This window comes from Diceros bicornis, chromosome 31 (genome assembly GCF_020826845.1).
Source record: "Diceros bicornis minor isolate mBicDic1 chromosome 31, mDicBic1.mat.cur, whole genome shotgun sequence".
In the NCBI taxonomy this organism is placed as follows: Eukaryota; Metazoa; Chordata; class Mammalia; order Perissodactyla; family Rhinocerotidae; genus Diceros; species Diceros bicornis.
In genome coordinates this window covers 43,325,920-43,343,359 of record NC_080770.1, presented here as the reverse complement: position 1 = coordinate 43,343,359, position 17,440 = coordinate 43,325,920, and positions in this window count along the sequence as shown.

Below are 17,440 nucleotides of genomic sequence, written 5' to 3'. Positions count from 1 at the left end.
CCTCCCCTTCTGACCACCTCCCAGAAGTGACCTGTAGACCCCATGGGGGTGTCGGATGGTCCTGGTGAGCTGACAGGGTGACGCGGTGGGAGGAAATGAGGGGGATGCTGCTGGCTCTGCCGGCCACGCCACAGCCGGGACTCAGGGCCAGGACACGAGCTTCGTGGGGGTGCTTGCCCCCCATACAGACGCGACGCTGTGACTGGAGCCGCTCAAGAACTTGGTCCGGCCGTGTGGCTCCTGAGTGGGGAGCAGCCAGGCTGGCCACACGCGGGCGCTCCTGGAACATGCGTGCGGAGCCTCTGCTCCAACTGTCTGCATCCTGGTCCCCTCAGGAGCAGCTATGGGACCCAAGCGCTCTCTTCTTCTTGACGGTTGACTGCACTTGTCTGAAGCTGGCGGACACAGTCAAGGCGGTGGGAAACGCTGGGCATCGTGAGGGGGACTGGGCCCACCCTCAGAATGAGCACGTGTGTGTGTTGTGTGCCACTGCTGGCTTAGGCATGCTTATAAGTGACATACGTGTGCGCACATGCACACACACACACACGCACGCACACTCACAGCTCCCTTTCACCAGAAGTGTTCCCGAGGGAACGCCAGCCCAGCCCTGGCATGTGTCCAGGTCTCTGTCACACCCCTGCAGCTGGAAGGCGTGAGCTGAGACAAGGAGAGAGAAGAGGACACCAGGAGAGGAGAAACTGCCTGTTCCAGGAGGTGTCAAGGAGAACAGCGCCCCATCTCTGAGGCAGAAGCTGGGGCCTTCTCGGGTCCCCTGAGGGCTTGGCCAAGTCACTTTCTACAGAGGACTTGGGGTCCCCACAGCCTGTCCAGGGCCCCTTCCCTGGCTCTACTGAGAAAATACAGACCACTCTGGACAGCACCCACGAGGGCCACGGTGAGACCTGTCTGCGGGGCAGCGGCCTGGAGCAGGCCCTGTTCAGAGGGGCCGGGAGATGTCACCAGGCTGTTAGGGGGGTGGTCTGGGAGGCTCAGAGCAGGATGTCAGAGGCGGTCCATGCCTTGCTGACTGTGTGACTCACGGGGTGCTGGAAAAAAACGGAACTAACCATAATGCTGAAGCAGCTCTCTCCTGGCCTGAACAGACTCCTCTGTGCTTCTCCCACCCAGAGGAAGAGGCCAGGAGTGTCCCCATAGCTTCATTCACCTGCCCACACCTGCTGGCCAGGACTCAGGGAAGAAGCCAGGCCTGCTGGTGCCCTGGGCACTGGGTTCCGTACAGGACACGGACTCACACCTGACAGACAGACGCAGCCCCACCCCCTGCCCCTCTGCCCCCTCACCCCTGACCCCTCTGCACCCCTGACCCCTCTGCACCCCTGACCCCTGACCCCTGCTCCCCTTGGGCCGGGCTCCAGCAGCACCACAGCAGCTGATGCCTGGCTAGAGTTTCAAGCTGTGGCTTTGACTCATCGCATCTCTGCTCCTTGACTCATCGCCCTGTGACCCGCTCAGAAACCACCCTCTGGTCCTGGGTTGGCTCTCATCCCCGCCTTCTCCCTGGAGTCTCACCCTAAGAGCCCAGATGTCTCTGCCCATCTTTCCTTTAAGCATTTTCTGAGCAGAGCAGAGCTGATCTTAAAAACATAAATAATGTCTGTTTTGGCCAAATGCAGTGATTTCTCCCAGATTGAGAAATAAATCTGTTTATTAAAAATAATTCTGTTGCAACGAAGCAGGACTGGGGCAGATCTGAGCCGTGATCAGCGTGAGCCGCAGAGAGCAGAACGTACAGCCTTCGCCCCTAAATGTCAGGCCCAGATTATGGGGCTGAGAAAACACAAAAGATAAGAATGGACGAGGAGAATGGGATTTGGACAAGGATGTTCCTGCAGATGCCTGTGGAGACAGGAGGGAGGAGGGAGGACCAGGGCCTGGGACAGATGCCCTTCCAGGTCCCGTTGGAGAACCGCCAATCCTGCAAGGCCGGCCTGCATCAGGGCCACACCGGACACCAGGGGCCCCAGGGATGCTCTCGCTGCAGTGACTTGACAGCAGGAACATCAGAGGGAGGTACAAACTTCATGAGCACTGTCCAGGGATCCTCACTCCAGGCCAGAACCCAGGCTCTGCCTGTAGGTACCACCCGGGGCCACGTCCACAGGGGCTGCCACAGTCCTGTCACCAGAACGACAGTGCGGAGGGTGATGATAGCATCTGTCGTTCATTAAACATGACGCCACCTTTCTGCAAAGCCGTCAGCCCTCCTGGGGCCCAGCTAAGAAATGGCCTATAAAACCCTGACTCATGACCTCAAAGCACATTTGCCAACCTAAAGAGCCTTCTCGGCAACTGTGTCCAGGGTTTATCCGTGTGCAGTAATTTCACACCCCTGACCTTTAACACGTCCACGGTCTGACACCTCCCCCCAGAAGCTCTCCCCATCAGCAGCACTGAAGCGTCCAGAACATGCTCGACAGTCGTGGGAGCCCAGGGCCCTGTCCCTCTGGGTGACAAGTGGCAGCCCTCTGCCCTTTGCCAGTGGACATGTCGGCACACACAGGCCACTGCCTTCGTGGTGGTCTCCAAGCTGCCAGGGAGGAGGAGCTCAGCCCTGTCCCCTTTCTGTTTGTTTCCATGGTAACCTTGAGACTCGGGGGCAGGCCTCCTCCCTGGCCAGAGTTGGCAGGCCCTCCTCTGCCCACGTCACCCTGGGCAGAGCGTGGGGTGTGCAGAGGACAGACAGTTGCAGGTGGGGACCCTGTGCAGGGCTCACCTGGAGCTCACCTGGGGCTTCACCTGAAGGTCAAGGGGCCACAGGGATGGTGATGACTGAGCTTGAACTCCACCCCAGATGGTCTCATTCCCAGGCCAGTTGTCTTCCCAGAGAACCCAAGGCTTCCTGAGTAACTGTCAGACCAGGAAGGGTGGTCCTACACCTCAGGCACCACTGTGAAGCAGAAGGTGGTGGAGCCTGGTGGCATGGTGCCTCATAAAGACCCAGGAAGTGCTTTCTTCCCTCTCCCTCCTCCCACGTCCCTCCTCCCTCCTTTCCTGCCTCCCAGAGGCACTAGGCCTAGACTGGGAACAAGCCCCCACCTCACTGAGCCCCCAGTTTGGATGAGGGACGCCCTCGGAGACGTCCCTTGAGTGAAGCTCTGTGACCCGGCTGCCATTGGAACGCCCACCCGTTCTGGGAGTTGGCTCTACCTCCGCCCTGGGGCCTGGAGGACTTTTCCAGAGCTTGACTAGAAGCTCCCAGGCCCCTGAGCACACTTTGCTCTCCAGCTCGCAAGAATCTCCCCCAGATTCCTGGGCCCTGTCCCAGCCAGGCCCCTCGCGCCTGCCAGGCCTGGGAGCCAGGCCATCGGCTCCTCTCGGGTGACAGTCAGCAATCCTGGGACGCTGCGGGTTCCAACGCAGAGAAACAGGTGCGTGCGTTTGGGGAGAAGAGACTCCGGTTCCTGCCAGGTGAAGTGACCGACGACGGAGGGAGGCTCCTCCCGGTCACAGAATCGGCCATCACAGGTCCCTCCACTCTTTACATTGCTGGAGGCCACCTGGGAAGTGACGGGTCACCAGGGACTGGTAACATGATGGACAGCAAGTAATTAGGGGTGGATTCTCCCTGTTTGCAGCGTCTGGGGCCGCTGTGTGCACAGCAGATCAGGTGAGGAGGGAAAGGGGTGCTCAGGGCTGTGGGGAATGGGTGGGCATGGAGATTGGACCTCTGCCCACCCTGCCCCATGGGCCCCCACCCGCCCGAGCCCAGCAGTCTCTCTGCACCTTCACTCCCTCCCAGCCAGGGTCCCTGGATGAAGGAGAGGAGATGGCTCTGCAGCCATAAGTCCCGCACCCCCAAATCCAGACCAAATCTCTTCTCAAGAGTTGCACAGATAGAAACACAGAATATTAGAACTGGGAAATACCTCAGAATAGTGGTTCTTAGCTTGTTTGGGAACACATAGGCTAGGGGTCAGGGTATAATTGGCTTCATAAGCTGTTGAGTTGCTCTTTTAGCCATCCCTCCATCCCCAGGTCGAATTCGCCGTTTTTTTTTCACTATTGCAAGGAAGTCCTCAGTTGATAACAGTGCATATCAGTCTCCCCTCTATTTTCAGTTATTTTATTAGGATATAGTTCTGGGAATGAGAAATCCACGGACATTCTCTTCAGAGAAACGCAGTCATGTACCAAGACTTCTGCACGCAATAGCAAGAGAGCACAGTCTCTGACTTCCGTCTCTGGATCCTAGACTAAGCATAGGTGGTTTAGAAGAGGTGGGGATTAAAGTAGATCACCTCCTCTGTGTCAAGTACTGGAGTTTAGGCACGTTCTATCCATTACCTTACTTACTTCTTATCTCAATGCCTGGCTAATTTTCGTCAAAACTCTATCAGGTAGATAATCTTATCTCCATTGCACAGATGAAGAAACAGACTGAGGTTCAGTGATTCACACAGTGGGACTCACACTTAGGCTTGCTTTACTCCAAAGCCCATCTTCTTTTCATTATACCCTTCTGACCTTTAAATCAGAAATATCAAGCACCTACTGTGTGCCAAGGCATTTTCTCCCTTACAACAGTTTTTCAATTAGGGATTATTACAGATAAGGATCTTAGTCTAGAGAAGTGAAGACACGATCAAGGAAACACAGCTGAGTTGTGGGAACCTGATCTAGAACTCGTATTTCTACCTCCTGGTCCACAGTTTTGGCAGAGTAGGGATACAAATCCGGATTTGTCAGATTCCGAGACATGTTCTCAACCACTGTGATGGTTAAGACTAGGAAATTCTTTTACTTGCATTTGTTTTGTTTATACAGTTAGGAATCCCCTTTTTATTTCTAGACTTCTGTCCTAGTCTAGTTGGGTATCTGGTTTTCTTTGACTGGCATTGTTTCAGTCTTGATTTTCGTTTCTGCTGCAGTTAGGAATCTAAGTAAACAAGAAAGCATGACTCTTCAATATGGTCTGAATGTACAGTTGGTGGGGTGAAGATGAACTTTCCTTGTAAAGCTTGTCCATCATAGCTTGCTATAATGAATTCTGCAAGGATTTTTCAGCAGTTAAGTCTTTATTAAGATAAAGATGCTGATAATTCATAACATATACTGAATCTGTGACTACATTCATTTTCTCAGATAGTAAATGGATTGAAAATATTTGCTGGGTTTATGGAAGAACATGTAAGCTTTCGAAAAATAATCCTGATCGCTATAAACTGTATATGGTTAGGAGGTAAAGGAGAATATTCTGAAAACTATTCTCAGCTCATTTGGAACTTCTCTTTACTTTACGGAATTACTACTTTCTACAAAGTATTTACTGTCTTTTACACAGAATACTATATTTCTCACCATATTTTTTGAGATGTTTCAATCATATAGAAAATTAATAGACAAATGAGTAAGCCAACTTTCCAGAGTTGTTCCATCTTAATATTTTGCCATATTTACTTTATACCTTGTTTGCAAGTAACATTACTAGTATGCTGAATTTATTCTTTTTCTTTCCTAGACGTGTTGTTATACTTTTGTTACATATGTATGTATCTGTAAACAATATAGAGCATTACTCTACCTGTTTTTAAACTTTGTACAATGATATGATACTGTACCTATATTTGTTCAGATGTTTTTTTAGTTGCTTAACATTATTTTTAAGAAGTAGCCTTATTGATTGTTAATCTATTTTAATTGCTGTATAGTATTCCATTGTATGAATGTACCAGAATTTTTTTATCCAGTTTCCTTCTGACAGACATTTAAGTTGTTTACATTCTTTTGCAATTCTAAACAATGCTGCTATGAACTTTCTTATGCATGTTTCCTTATATTCCTGTGGGAAAGGTTTTGGATATATACATAGGACTGGACTTCCTGGTGTTGGGTATCTTCAACTTTGCTAGAAATTGTTAATTTCTGTCCAAAGTGGTTGTAGTGATTTACACTCTCTAGCAGTATCCTCCATTAAGTTGTCTTCAAAGGTATTAGTGTACTCTAGTTTTACAGAAATGATGGTGCTTGCATCCTTAAGGCACAAATTGCTTTGTTCATTTCTTTATGCCTATATGCTTTTAAGTCCAACATAATTTTAGGGAGAAAGATAAAGGAATAAGGTCTAGATTGAACGAAATACTAATTCTCCCTTCTGCTATGGCTATGTTCCCTCAAGTACAACTTTACTGCTTGTTGTGTTTGTACTTGTGATGCAGACAGACCCTAATGAAGTAAATTGTTTACTGATTTTTTTTTTATTGTTTTTGTGTCAATAGATTGTCTGAGGATTAAAAAGTAAGCCCCATTGTTTGTTGGAGAGCCCTACAGGAAGTGGGAAAAGCTTAGTCTTACTTTGTGCTGCTTTAGCGTGGCAACAGTCTCTTCTTCGTGGTAAGTATTTGGTTGATATATTCAGCTTGATTATTGGGACTTGAAAAAAATATAATAAAGTACTTTTTATCCAGAATGATTCATTTAAGGAAATAGCATTAACTAAGAATATACTTTTGGTCTTTCTTTTAATCCTCTCTGCTTGATATTTTAATGAATCTCAATATAAACGAATACTCAAGTGGTTGTGCCTTTATTACATTATTAATCTTTGACTATTATCTTTTTGTAAGTTATGTAAATTGATGATCATTTCTCTATAAATGTCTCTGACAGCATAAGTGTTTCTCTCCTGTCCTAATTTGATGCTACAGATAGGGTGACCAACTTGTCCAGATTTGCCAGGTACTTTCCCAGGTTTAGCCCTGAAAATCTTACAGCCTGGGGGACCTCCCAATCCTGGGCAAATTCGAGTGGTTGCTCACTCTAGCTGCAGAGGATGATTAATGTTTGTTTAATTAGAAATATTATGAATAGAGGTTCTTTCACTTTGAGGGAAGCCAGTGGATGAAAGCTTAAGCGAAAAAGCTGAAGTGCCATTGTCACGTCGTTGTACGTGCCACTCAAAGAGTGTTACAAACGATGGCGAGGACCGAGGAGCTTCACGTCATTTCAACAGTCCAAGTACACCACCTTCTGAAAGAAATGGCAGTTCACCAACTTGTCAAGGTAGGTTATATTTTTGCCTGGGTCTGTTGGTATGTGTAATAGGAACCTTCATTACTGTTGTTATGAGACCTAATTTGATAAATTTGATGAGCATAATTCATTAGGTACCTCCATCTAATTTCTCTGGAATTATTTTTAGATAACACAAGAGTGGTCAGAAATCCTTGGACTACTTTATTCTTGGCTTGGCTTTTAATTGATTTGGACATTTTGCTAGCTTAAATCATTTTTTGAAGCAGGCAAGGCAAAATAAATGATATTCAGAAATTGATGTTATTTGTAGGCAGGATTGTTAATTATAAGTTAGGATTTTAGAAAACATTGATTTGTATTGTAAGACAAAATCTAGTTAGCCTCATTCATTCTTGATAAGTTTGCATGAACTTCTGAAGCCAGTATCCTGCTTGAGGATGAGATATGTTTTAGGTATGATCCGTGAATAGTTCTAATTAGATTTATTTAAGTGAAATATATTAAGAATAACATAAGACTCTTAATTTTTAAAAAATATTTCTCTGGCTTTGACTATATGGAAAAGATTGGTCGTTATTTGCCTAAGCCAGAAACCTAGGAGACATCCTGTACACGTTGCTCTACCTTATTTCTCCGTGCAAATCTCTATCTCCATTGACAACTCCCTGGTCCAAACTACCATCTCTTGTTTAGAGCATGCAATAACTTCTTTTCCTGCTTTCACTCATGCCATTCTTTAACTGATCACTGGCAGGGAGAAAAGAGGTGGCCATGACTGACTTAAGTCTCAACGTATCCACTTCCTAAAATCAAGAATGGAGTCGTCTTCCTCTAAAGCACATGACTATGTGTGGAGGAGGGTGGCTGCTGGAACCCAAGTGTGATTCTGTTAGGAGTGAGGAAGAGAAGATGGAATAGTTACTGGAGAGGTGACCAATAGTGTTGTCTACACTGTTTTGACCCTTAGCCCTTTTGACTTTCTTTCCATTCCTTCAAAGGGTCATGCTTTCTTCTGCCTCAGAGCCTTTGCTTGTGTTAGTGTCTCTTCTGAGGAAAGTTACATCTTCAACTTGTGATCCTCCTCTTCCATTAGGTATCGCTTAAATTTCACTTCCTTGAGGGAGCCATGCTGACCTTTCCGTTAGATCAGATTTGGTTTCCCTGTTATTTTGTGTCATCTCACTGTGTTTGTCTCCTTCACAGCACTTGTCTGTGAAGTTTTTATTATCCATGTGTCTGTGTGCATCTTTTATTGATCTCTGCTTCCCCTAGCAGACTGTGTTCTCCATGAGGTCAGGAGCCATGTCAGTTTGCTTACCATTGTAACCCTGGAACCTGGCACAGTGCTTGGCATATAGTAGGTGCTAGATAACTATTTGTTGTGTGAATGAATGGAGTTGATTTTGAGCTAATTATAGAAACTCTGGTTTATAATATTTATATACAACCTGTATTTTTTTTAGAAAAGCTTTATTGAAACATACTTGACAAAACAAACTGCATTTATTTAAATGGTACGCTTTGGGGTCCTCGCGTCAGGGCCTGCGCAGGGCCCTCCTGGCGAATCGCGGCGCCCGCTGCCTCGCCGCCCCCTCGCGCGGGGAGGGGCGGGGGCGGGGGGGGGGGCGAGCGCGCCTGCGCGCAGGGTGCCTTGTCCCAAGTTCACGTGTCTCGAGGGTGGGACTGCGGGTCTCTGCTTGCAACGGCGGCGCTAGAGCGGAGCGTGGGCTGCGGCGGCCGGAGTCATGGCAGGACAGGCATTTAGAAAGTCTCTTCCCCTCTTTGACCGAGTTTTGGTTGAAAGGAGTGCAGCCAAAACTGTAACCAAAGGAGGCATTATGCTTCCAGAAAAATCTCAAGGAAAAGTATTGCAAGCAACAGTAGTAGCTGTTGGATCGGGCTCTAAAGGAAAGAGTGGAGAGATTCAACCAGTTAGTGTGAAAGTGGGAGATAAAGTTCTTCTCCTAGAATTGGGAGGCACCAAAGTAGCTCTAGACGACAAGGATTATTTCTTATTTAGAGATGGTGACATTCTTGGAAAATATGTAGACTGAAATGAATTGCTATTGAAATGGCATCACGTGAAGCTGCCCATTCCACTGAAGTACTGAAATTTTTCATCATGTAAATAATTTCCATGTCTCTCTTTTATAATAAACTAATGATATCCAAACTAATGACATCCCGTGTCTCTAAAATTTAGTTTCACTGTACTGATATAAACATTTCCAAATAAAAATATATAAATGAAAAAATATAAAATAAAATAAATGGTACGCTTTGATAAGTTATGGCCTCCACCATAAGGTGTACCTCCATGAAACTTTCAGTCAGCGTCAAGATAGTGAACATACCCATTACCTTCAAAAGTTTTCTCATGCACCTTTGTTATCCCTCCTTCCCACCCCTCTGTGACTTTCTCTCCCCAAACAACCACTGATTTGCTTTCTATCACTATAGATTAGTTTGCATTTTCTAGAGTTTATATAAATGGAATCAGACAATTTGTACACCAATTTTGTCTAGCTTCTGTCACTTAACATAATTCTTTTGAAATTCATCCATGTTGTGTGTGTCAACAGTTTGTTCCTTTGTGTTGCTGAGTAAGGTTCTGTTCTATGGATATACTACAAATTGTTGATCCAGTCACATGTTGATGTATATGTGAGTTGTTTCTAGTTTTGGGCTATTACAAATAAAGCTGCTATGAACATTTGTATGTCAGTCTTTGTTATGGACATGTGCTTTCCTTTTTATGGGCAAATACATAAGAGTAGAATGAGTGGATCACTTATGTTTAACTCTTTAAGAAACTTCCAAACTGTTACCCAAAGTGTTTATACATTATACCATTTTACATTCCCACCAGCAGTGTCCGAGAGTTCCCATTTCTCTACATCTTTGCTTACACTTGGTATGGTCAGTCTTGTCTGCCATTCTAATAGGCATGTAGTGTGGTATCTCATTGTGGTTTTAATTTGCATTTCCCTGATGACTTATGATGTTGAGCGTCTTCTCATGTGCTTATGAGCCATCTGTATATCTTCTCTGATAAAATGTCTTTTTGAAACTTTTGCCTGTTTTTTTTTCTTATTGTTAAGTTTTGAGAGTTCTTTATATATTTTGAATACAAGTGTTTTTCTATCAAATATAGTTTTAGGTTTTACTGTTAGGTCTAAAATCCATTTCGAGTTGTTTTTGGTATATGGTGTGAGGTATGGATCCAAGTTCATTTATTTTGCCTATGGATATCTCATTGTTCAGCACCATTTATTGAAAAGGCTATCCTTTATCCACTGCATTGCCTTTGTTCCTTGGTAAAAAATCCGTTGTCAATATATACACAACTTGCATTTTAGCATCCTTGTGAGTTTGGGCTGTTTAGAATAGTCTCTTGAAGCATCAGATGCGATAAATCAGGGTTGGATTCTTTCTATTTTTAAGCAAATTCTTTAGTAAGATATAAGCTAAATACAGAAAAGCATACAAATCCTAAGTGTATAGCTTGATGAATTTTCACAAAGTAAACACACTCGTGTATCTACCACCTAGATAAAAATAGGACATTACCAACACCCTACAGCCCCTTCTTATGCTCTTTTCTAGTCACTATCCTTTCTCTCCACAGGTATTTGCTATCCTCCCTTCTGTCACCATTGATGAGTTTTGCCTCTTTATAGAAATGGAGTGATATCTGTACTCTTGAGTCTGCGTACTTTTGCTTAACATTGTATTTTGGGGATTCATTTGTGTTGTTGCATATAGTAGTAGTTCTTGTTGTGGTATATTATTTACTTCTATGAACATATCACAGTTTATTAATCCATTCTGCAGTTATTAGACATTTGGATGGTTTCTACATTAGGCTTTTAATGCTTTTATGAAGGTTCTTGTTCATTCTTTTGCAAATAAGTAAGTATTTTCTGTTGGATATATACCTGGGAATGGCATTGCTGGTCATAGTGTATGGATATGTTCAGCTATAGTAGAGACTGCCAACATTTTCCAAAGTGGTTGAACCAGTTTATGCAACCCCTTCCCTACATCCAGTAGTATATGGGAATTACGTTGTTCAGCATTCTTGTTAACACTTGCTATGTCCAGTCTTCTAAAATTTTAGCCATTCTGGTGCATGGATGGTGTTCTCGTGAGTTTGAATTGGTACTTCTCTGGTGACTAATGAGGTTGAGTGTCTTTTTATATGTTTATCGGTCATTTGAATATTCCTTTTAGTGAATTGCCTATTTAGATTGCCCACATTTCTATTGGGTTGTTTCTTACTGATTTCTATGAGTTTCTTTTTTTTTTTAAATATCTTCTGGATATGTCTTGTTTCTTTATAACTTTGTATTTTAAAGACTTAACCCCTCCAATAAGCTTCCTGCAAATGTCCCTGCTATAGAGAAGAGGAAGATAAGCCTTTTGGTCTATGCAAATAATATGATTTTTTTTTTTAATGAATTGGGGTAAATCTCATTTGGCACATGGCAGTTCAGTTTTTCTAAAACTAAATTATTGTTTTTGGTAGACGTTCCCTGGTCTTTAATGGGCCCATGCAAATTTGCCCCTTGATTTATTTGGGACAGGGTTTCTCAAAAGTGGCACTATTAAAATTTGAATGGGATAATTCTTTGTTGTGGCAGCTGTCCTGTGCACTGTGGGATGCTTAGCAGCATCTCCCAGGCCTCAACCCACTAGAGGCCAGTAGTACCTACCCCCCACTTTGTGACAACCAAAAATGTTTCCAGACGTTGCTGAATGTCCCTGGGGTGGGAGGTGGGGGTGTTAAAATTGCCCTGGTCGAGAAACACTGATCTAGATTTGTTTTGTGGGTATTTTACCAGTTTACCAGGAAATTACAGAGCTCAAAATTACGTGTCTTTTCTGAAATCCATATGGAAATACAAAGGACTAAGTATAGCCAAGATATATTTTAAGCAGCAGGTCAAGGTGAGAAGACTTGATCTATGAGATATCCTGATTTATTATATATAAAGCTATAGTAACTAAAGCACTTTGGTATTAGCACAGTGTTAGACCAGTGGAAAACAGTAGAGAACACAAATCCAGTTCCACGTGTATCCAGAAACTTGATTTCTTTTAATAGAAGTGCTCTTACAGAGCAGAGGGTAAAGGAGGGGCGTTTCTTTAAGTGGTCCTGGGACTATTAGATATCAGTATGGAAAAAATTCAAATTGGAACCCTACTTTACTCCGTACACAAAAATCCATTCCAGGTAGATTAAAGACCTAGGCATGAAAGGCAAAACTATTAAGATGTTAGAATATAGTGGTTTTCAAACGATGTTATTAAGAGTCTTAGAAAAAACATGGCTTGTAGTGGGAAGGGGACAGTGGATCAGGGAAGTTCTAGGTCTTGCGTGCTCTTTTGGAAATTTTAAACGCTATTTCTTAAAAAACTGTAGTCCTCCTCAGAAAAGGCTTGAAAACCCGTGCTATGTGGCATAGATAGCCTTCTGTGTTTGTGCAGACTCAAACTTGTGTTTTTGTTTTGAAAATAGTATTGGACTTGCTTATAGGGCTTTCTCCCCTAGTAGTCTGTAAATCCTTCAAGGCCAGGGACTGGTTTTTTTTCATTGTTTTTCCATGGGGTCTGGAATTGTATGGACTCAATAAAATAAATGCTTGTTAAATGAATTCAAGAACTGGGAGTGGAGGGAATGTATAGAGAAGAGCAGGGAGGAAGGAAGGTACTTTGAAGAACACTCTCATTTACAGAAAGGGAGAAACCAATGTATTGGAATAGTTAAGAACCGTGTTACAGATATTAAAGAAAAAGCAAATGCATTTATTCTGTTGCAAGAATACAGAGTGTTATGTTTGGCTGTATACCTAGAGGTTATGCTTATGGATTTTAGAATCAGACAGCAGGAGTCAGTCATATCTAGGCTCTGCCTCTTACTAGCTAAACAATATTGGGCATGAACTTGACTTCTTTAAAACCTAGTATTCGCACTTATAAAATGGGAATAATATTATTCAGTGATTTAAGAGGTCGTTGATGACCTTGAGATAGAGCTTTCCGGATTGTGGGATTAAAAGCTAGATTATAGGAGCTTGATTCTACTATATTGTTAAGCCTAAAGAACATTGAGAAGCTTAGTAGGAAACAAACATTGAGACACTGTAAAGAACGATTTTTATAGAAATGAAATACATTTTCTTGAGAGAATCTTACAGTTATATTTTTTAAGCCACATTATTGGGAGTGGTCTACAAAAGCATAAAGCTACAATTGGACTTTCCTGTTGAAAGTATATTTCTCAAAATGTTTGCTATATCTTTGTTAAGGTAAACTGAGTGGTAAAGTGCTTTTAAACATGTTGAGCATTTCATGTTTTAAAGTATGCTATGAAATTTTTAGAAATAAATCATACATCTTGATTCCAATATTTTTCTAGAAAAATTTCCTGGAGCAACCCCTGATGGCCTAGCGGTTAAAGTTTGGCACGCTCCGCTTCGGAGTCCCAGGTTCAGTTCCCAGGCACGAACCACACCACTCGTCTCTCATTGACTATGCTGTGGCAGTGGCTCATGTAGAAGAACTAGAAGGATTTACACGTAGAATATAGAACTATGTAGTGGGGCTTTGGGAAGGGAGAAAGAAGAGAGGCAGATTGGCAACAGATGTTAGCTCAGGGCAAATCTTTCCAAGCAGGGAAAAAAAAAGAAAAAGAAAAATTGCCTAAGTGTAAGTTATTTATACTCATATTTCATGACTTCTTATATAAGACTCTCCTGAAAAAAACTATACTGGCTGCAAAGCTATCTACCAATAAACAGGTATCCATATGGAGCGATGAAAATGGTGATTTTCAAGTAGAGAAGAATTCAACCCTTATAAACTACACAGTAGGTAAACAGAATTTGTTGGCAGTGAAATATTCCCGTTAGTTCTAGTAGAACAAGGTAGCCAAGCATCAATCAAGATTTCAGTGGTGCTTGTAGAGAGTAGTTGGGTCATGTCACAGACGTAAATTGTAAATTATTGTAACTTCATTTTATATAGTTACTCATTACAAAGGAGTTTATTATTATACTAGATTATTGAGGCTAACATCATTAAAATGAAACTGCATGGTGCTTTCTTATATAAGAGGAATTTGACAGTAAACTATTTACTTAAGGCATATACTGATAGTATAGCTACTTTGTACTTTTAATTCTTCTGTTGTTTTGATCTAATAATGGCATTTTGGGGGGTCAAAATACCTTTTTTTAGAAACCTTGATACAAACATATGCTGTCTTCAAAATCTTACTTCAAATAAAGCAATAGAGGCAAGTTGGAAGTAAAAGCATGGAATACATAAACAAAATAATAAGGGAATTATGGTGCCAGTTATCAATGGATTGCCCCTGTGTAACAACATCAGAGTGTTGCCCTCTGTTGTCTGTTCTGCAATAATGGAGCTGCACCCAGTAGACATTTCTCTTTTGCACCTGGCAGGGGTTAAGCTTTTGTCAGAGAAGGTTTAGGACAAAGGGCCTTCCATCCTAATTCCAGGGTGCTTCCATTCTTTTCTTTTTCTTTCTCCTGCAGTACAACCAGCAGTGGCACAATTCAGGGGTGTCTACATGGACTCACCCACAGTGGGTGATCCACAGTGGATTCAGTGGATCCCCTTGGATGGCTTAATAAGGAGAATGAGTGGGACCGCTGCAAGTGGAATCCCAGTGAATCCAGTAGGCATCCCAGCCTCAGCCTACCTGCCCCTGGGAGGGGACAGGGCTTTCCTGTTTGCCGGTCTCAGCCTGCTGTTCCCTACCTGCTGAGCTCTGCCCTGACCAGGGACTGGTACTGGCCTTGGGAAACATGACAATCTTCTCCACCATCCCTGTGCTGCAATCATTCCTTCTCCAACAAGGCCTGAAGGCAGCCTTGGCGAGGGGGTCCTCTCCCAAATTTGTTTCTTTCTTAACTACTCTACTGTAATTCTGGGCTATTCTCTATAGTTCCGTTTAAAGGTTTATGGTTAATTGTTCATTATATAAACTGTCCCTGCTCAATCTATTGGTTGGTTTCCGTGTCCTGATTGAACACTGATTCTTATCATTATATATTATTTTATAGGGTGTTAGTGCTAAGGGGAAAAATGAAAGGGGAACAAGTTGGATAGGGAGTGTCAGGACAAGAGGATAGTTTATATTTTAAATGACATGGTCAATACAGCCTCACCAAGATGACATTTGAACACAGAATTAAAGATAGTGAAGAAGATGAGGCATGAAATCATCATATGGAAGAGGATTCCAAGTGGAAGGAACATAGAGTACAAGTCTACAGGTGGGAGAGTGCCTGGCATGTACCAGGAGCATAATGGAGGCAGAGGGACTGGAGCAAATGGTACAGGGGATGACTGGCCAAAGGTGATGTCAGAGAGAGTGTGGGACCAACTGTATTGGGCTTGAGGTCCATCATAAGGACTTGAACTTTCCCCCTGAGAGAAATGGAGAGCCCCTTGAGAGATTTCACAATGTCAGGGTGTGACATCTGGTTTTAAAGGGTCACTCCAATTGGTGCATTGAGGATAGATGGCGGGTCAAATATAGAGGCAGAGAAACCAGTTAGAAGGATAGAGCGATAATCCAGGCCAGAACAATGGTGCAATGTGGTCCACCCAGCCATCAGGGAGTAACAGGGTGTGGACTTACATACCCACCGCAAGCAAAGAAAAAACTAGTCCAAATACCTGATATGATTATTTCGCTAATGATCAGTCTACATATGCAGTGGGTGAAAGTCCACAAGGCCAGAGAAAAGCAACCTTCATGTAAAGAAAAATTCTAAGGAACTGTAAGTCAAACCACCTGCAACAACCACAGATTCTAGAATTATTTGAGATGCCAAGACAATGAGGAGGGAATAATCTTTTCAACAAGTAGTGCTGGGACAGGTGGATATCCACATGTGAAAGAATAAAGGTGAACCCCTACCTCACACCATATACAAAAATGTTACATCTTCTTACCATCAAAGATGTAAATGTAAGACCTAAAACTATAAAACTCTTGGAAGAAAACATGGCCCTGGATTAGGCAATGTTTTTGTAATTGTGGCACCCAACACATAAGCAACCAAAGGGAAAACAGATCAATTAAACTTCATGAAAAGTAAAACTTGAGTGCGTTGAAAGACACGATCAAGAAAGCGAAAAGACGACTCACAGAAGGGGAGAATGTGTTTACAGATCTTTACATATCTGATAAAGGTCTACTATTGAGAATATATAATACATTCTCCCCTCTCAACAATAAAATACAAATAGCACAATGAAAAATGGGCAATGCGTTTGGATAGGCATTTCTCCACAAGAGATACATGCCTGCCTGGTGCTGTGCTGTCCCTGCCTGAGGCTGCAGTTCCTGTGTTGGCCATCAGGTGGCAGCCTCCTGTGTCAGTGTTGCCCACTGAGCTTTGCTGGAGCAATTTGGGGAGAGGAGGATTCATGCAGAAGTCATGCTGACCCTCCGCCTGCCTCAGGACCCACTTGCACTTCCTATTACTAGTGTTCCTCTTCACCGACTGAGTGGAGCAAAAGCAGGAAGGAGGGATCCAAGATGCCCCTGTTTGTTCATTCGGCAGCTATGTGCCAAGCCATCACCCTGGGCTGGGAGCCCTGGTGGGCCCAAGGGTGGTGCTGAAATCTACCCAGTGGTCCCTGCCCACCAGGAGCTCAGTCTGGAGGCAGATGGACAAAAGCACAAAATCAGAGACACGTGAAAGAGAAGAGCATGAACTGGAATGAAAATAAAGAGTGTCCTGCAGGGAGGGCTGGGGTCTCACTGGGTAGGAGGGTCTGAAAGGCCTGACTGAGGTGACATTTGCTGTGACCAGAATGAGATGAGGACCCAGCGCTGCACTCACCTGTGATCAGCGTGCCAGGGAGAAGGCACTGCTGGTGTGGAGACACCCAGGCAGAAGTGAGTTTGGCCAGAGGAGGTTAGAGAGGTGGGCACTGTGGCTGCAGAGAACCTGGAGGGGAGAGGAGGGAGAAGGGCAGGCCAGACCTGGGAACTGGGAGATGGTGTGAGGTGTCTCCTCCTCTCTGACAACACTGCTCCCCACCCTGCATCTGTAAACCGCAAATATTCACTTTCTCTCCATCTCTGTGGACCAGGACTCCTGCACAACTGAGCTGGAGCCTCTGCTCATGACGACTTCCAGGTTGGGGCTGTGGCCTCCACCGAGGCTGGACCAGGGTGAGATGTGCTGTCAAGCTTGCTCCTGTGGGCTTCGTCAGGATCAGCTTCACTGAGAGCCTGGCTCCTTTCTGTCTGTTGGCCAGGGCACTCCCTTGGTTTTCTTCTGCGTGGGCCTCTGCATAGGGGAGCTCAGGACGTCCATGTATGTCCCCAGGTCCAGGGGTTAGACAGACTGAGAGAGGGGAACAAGGGGAGAGGGAAGAGGGAACACAAGAGAGC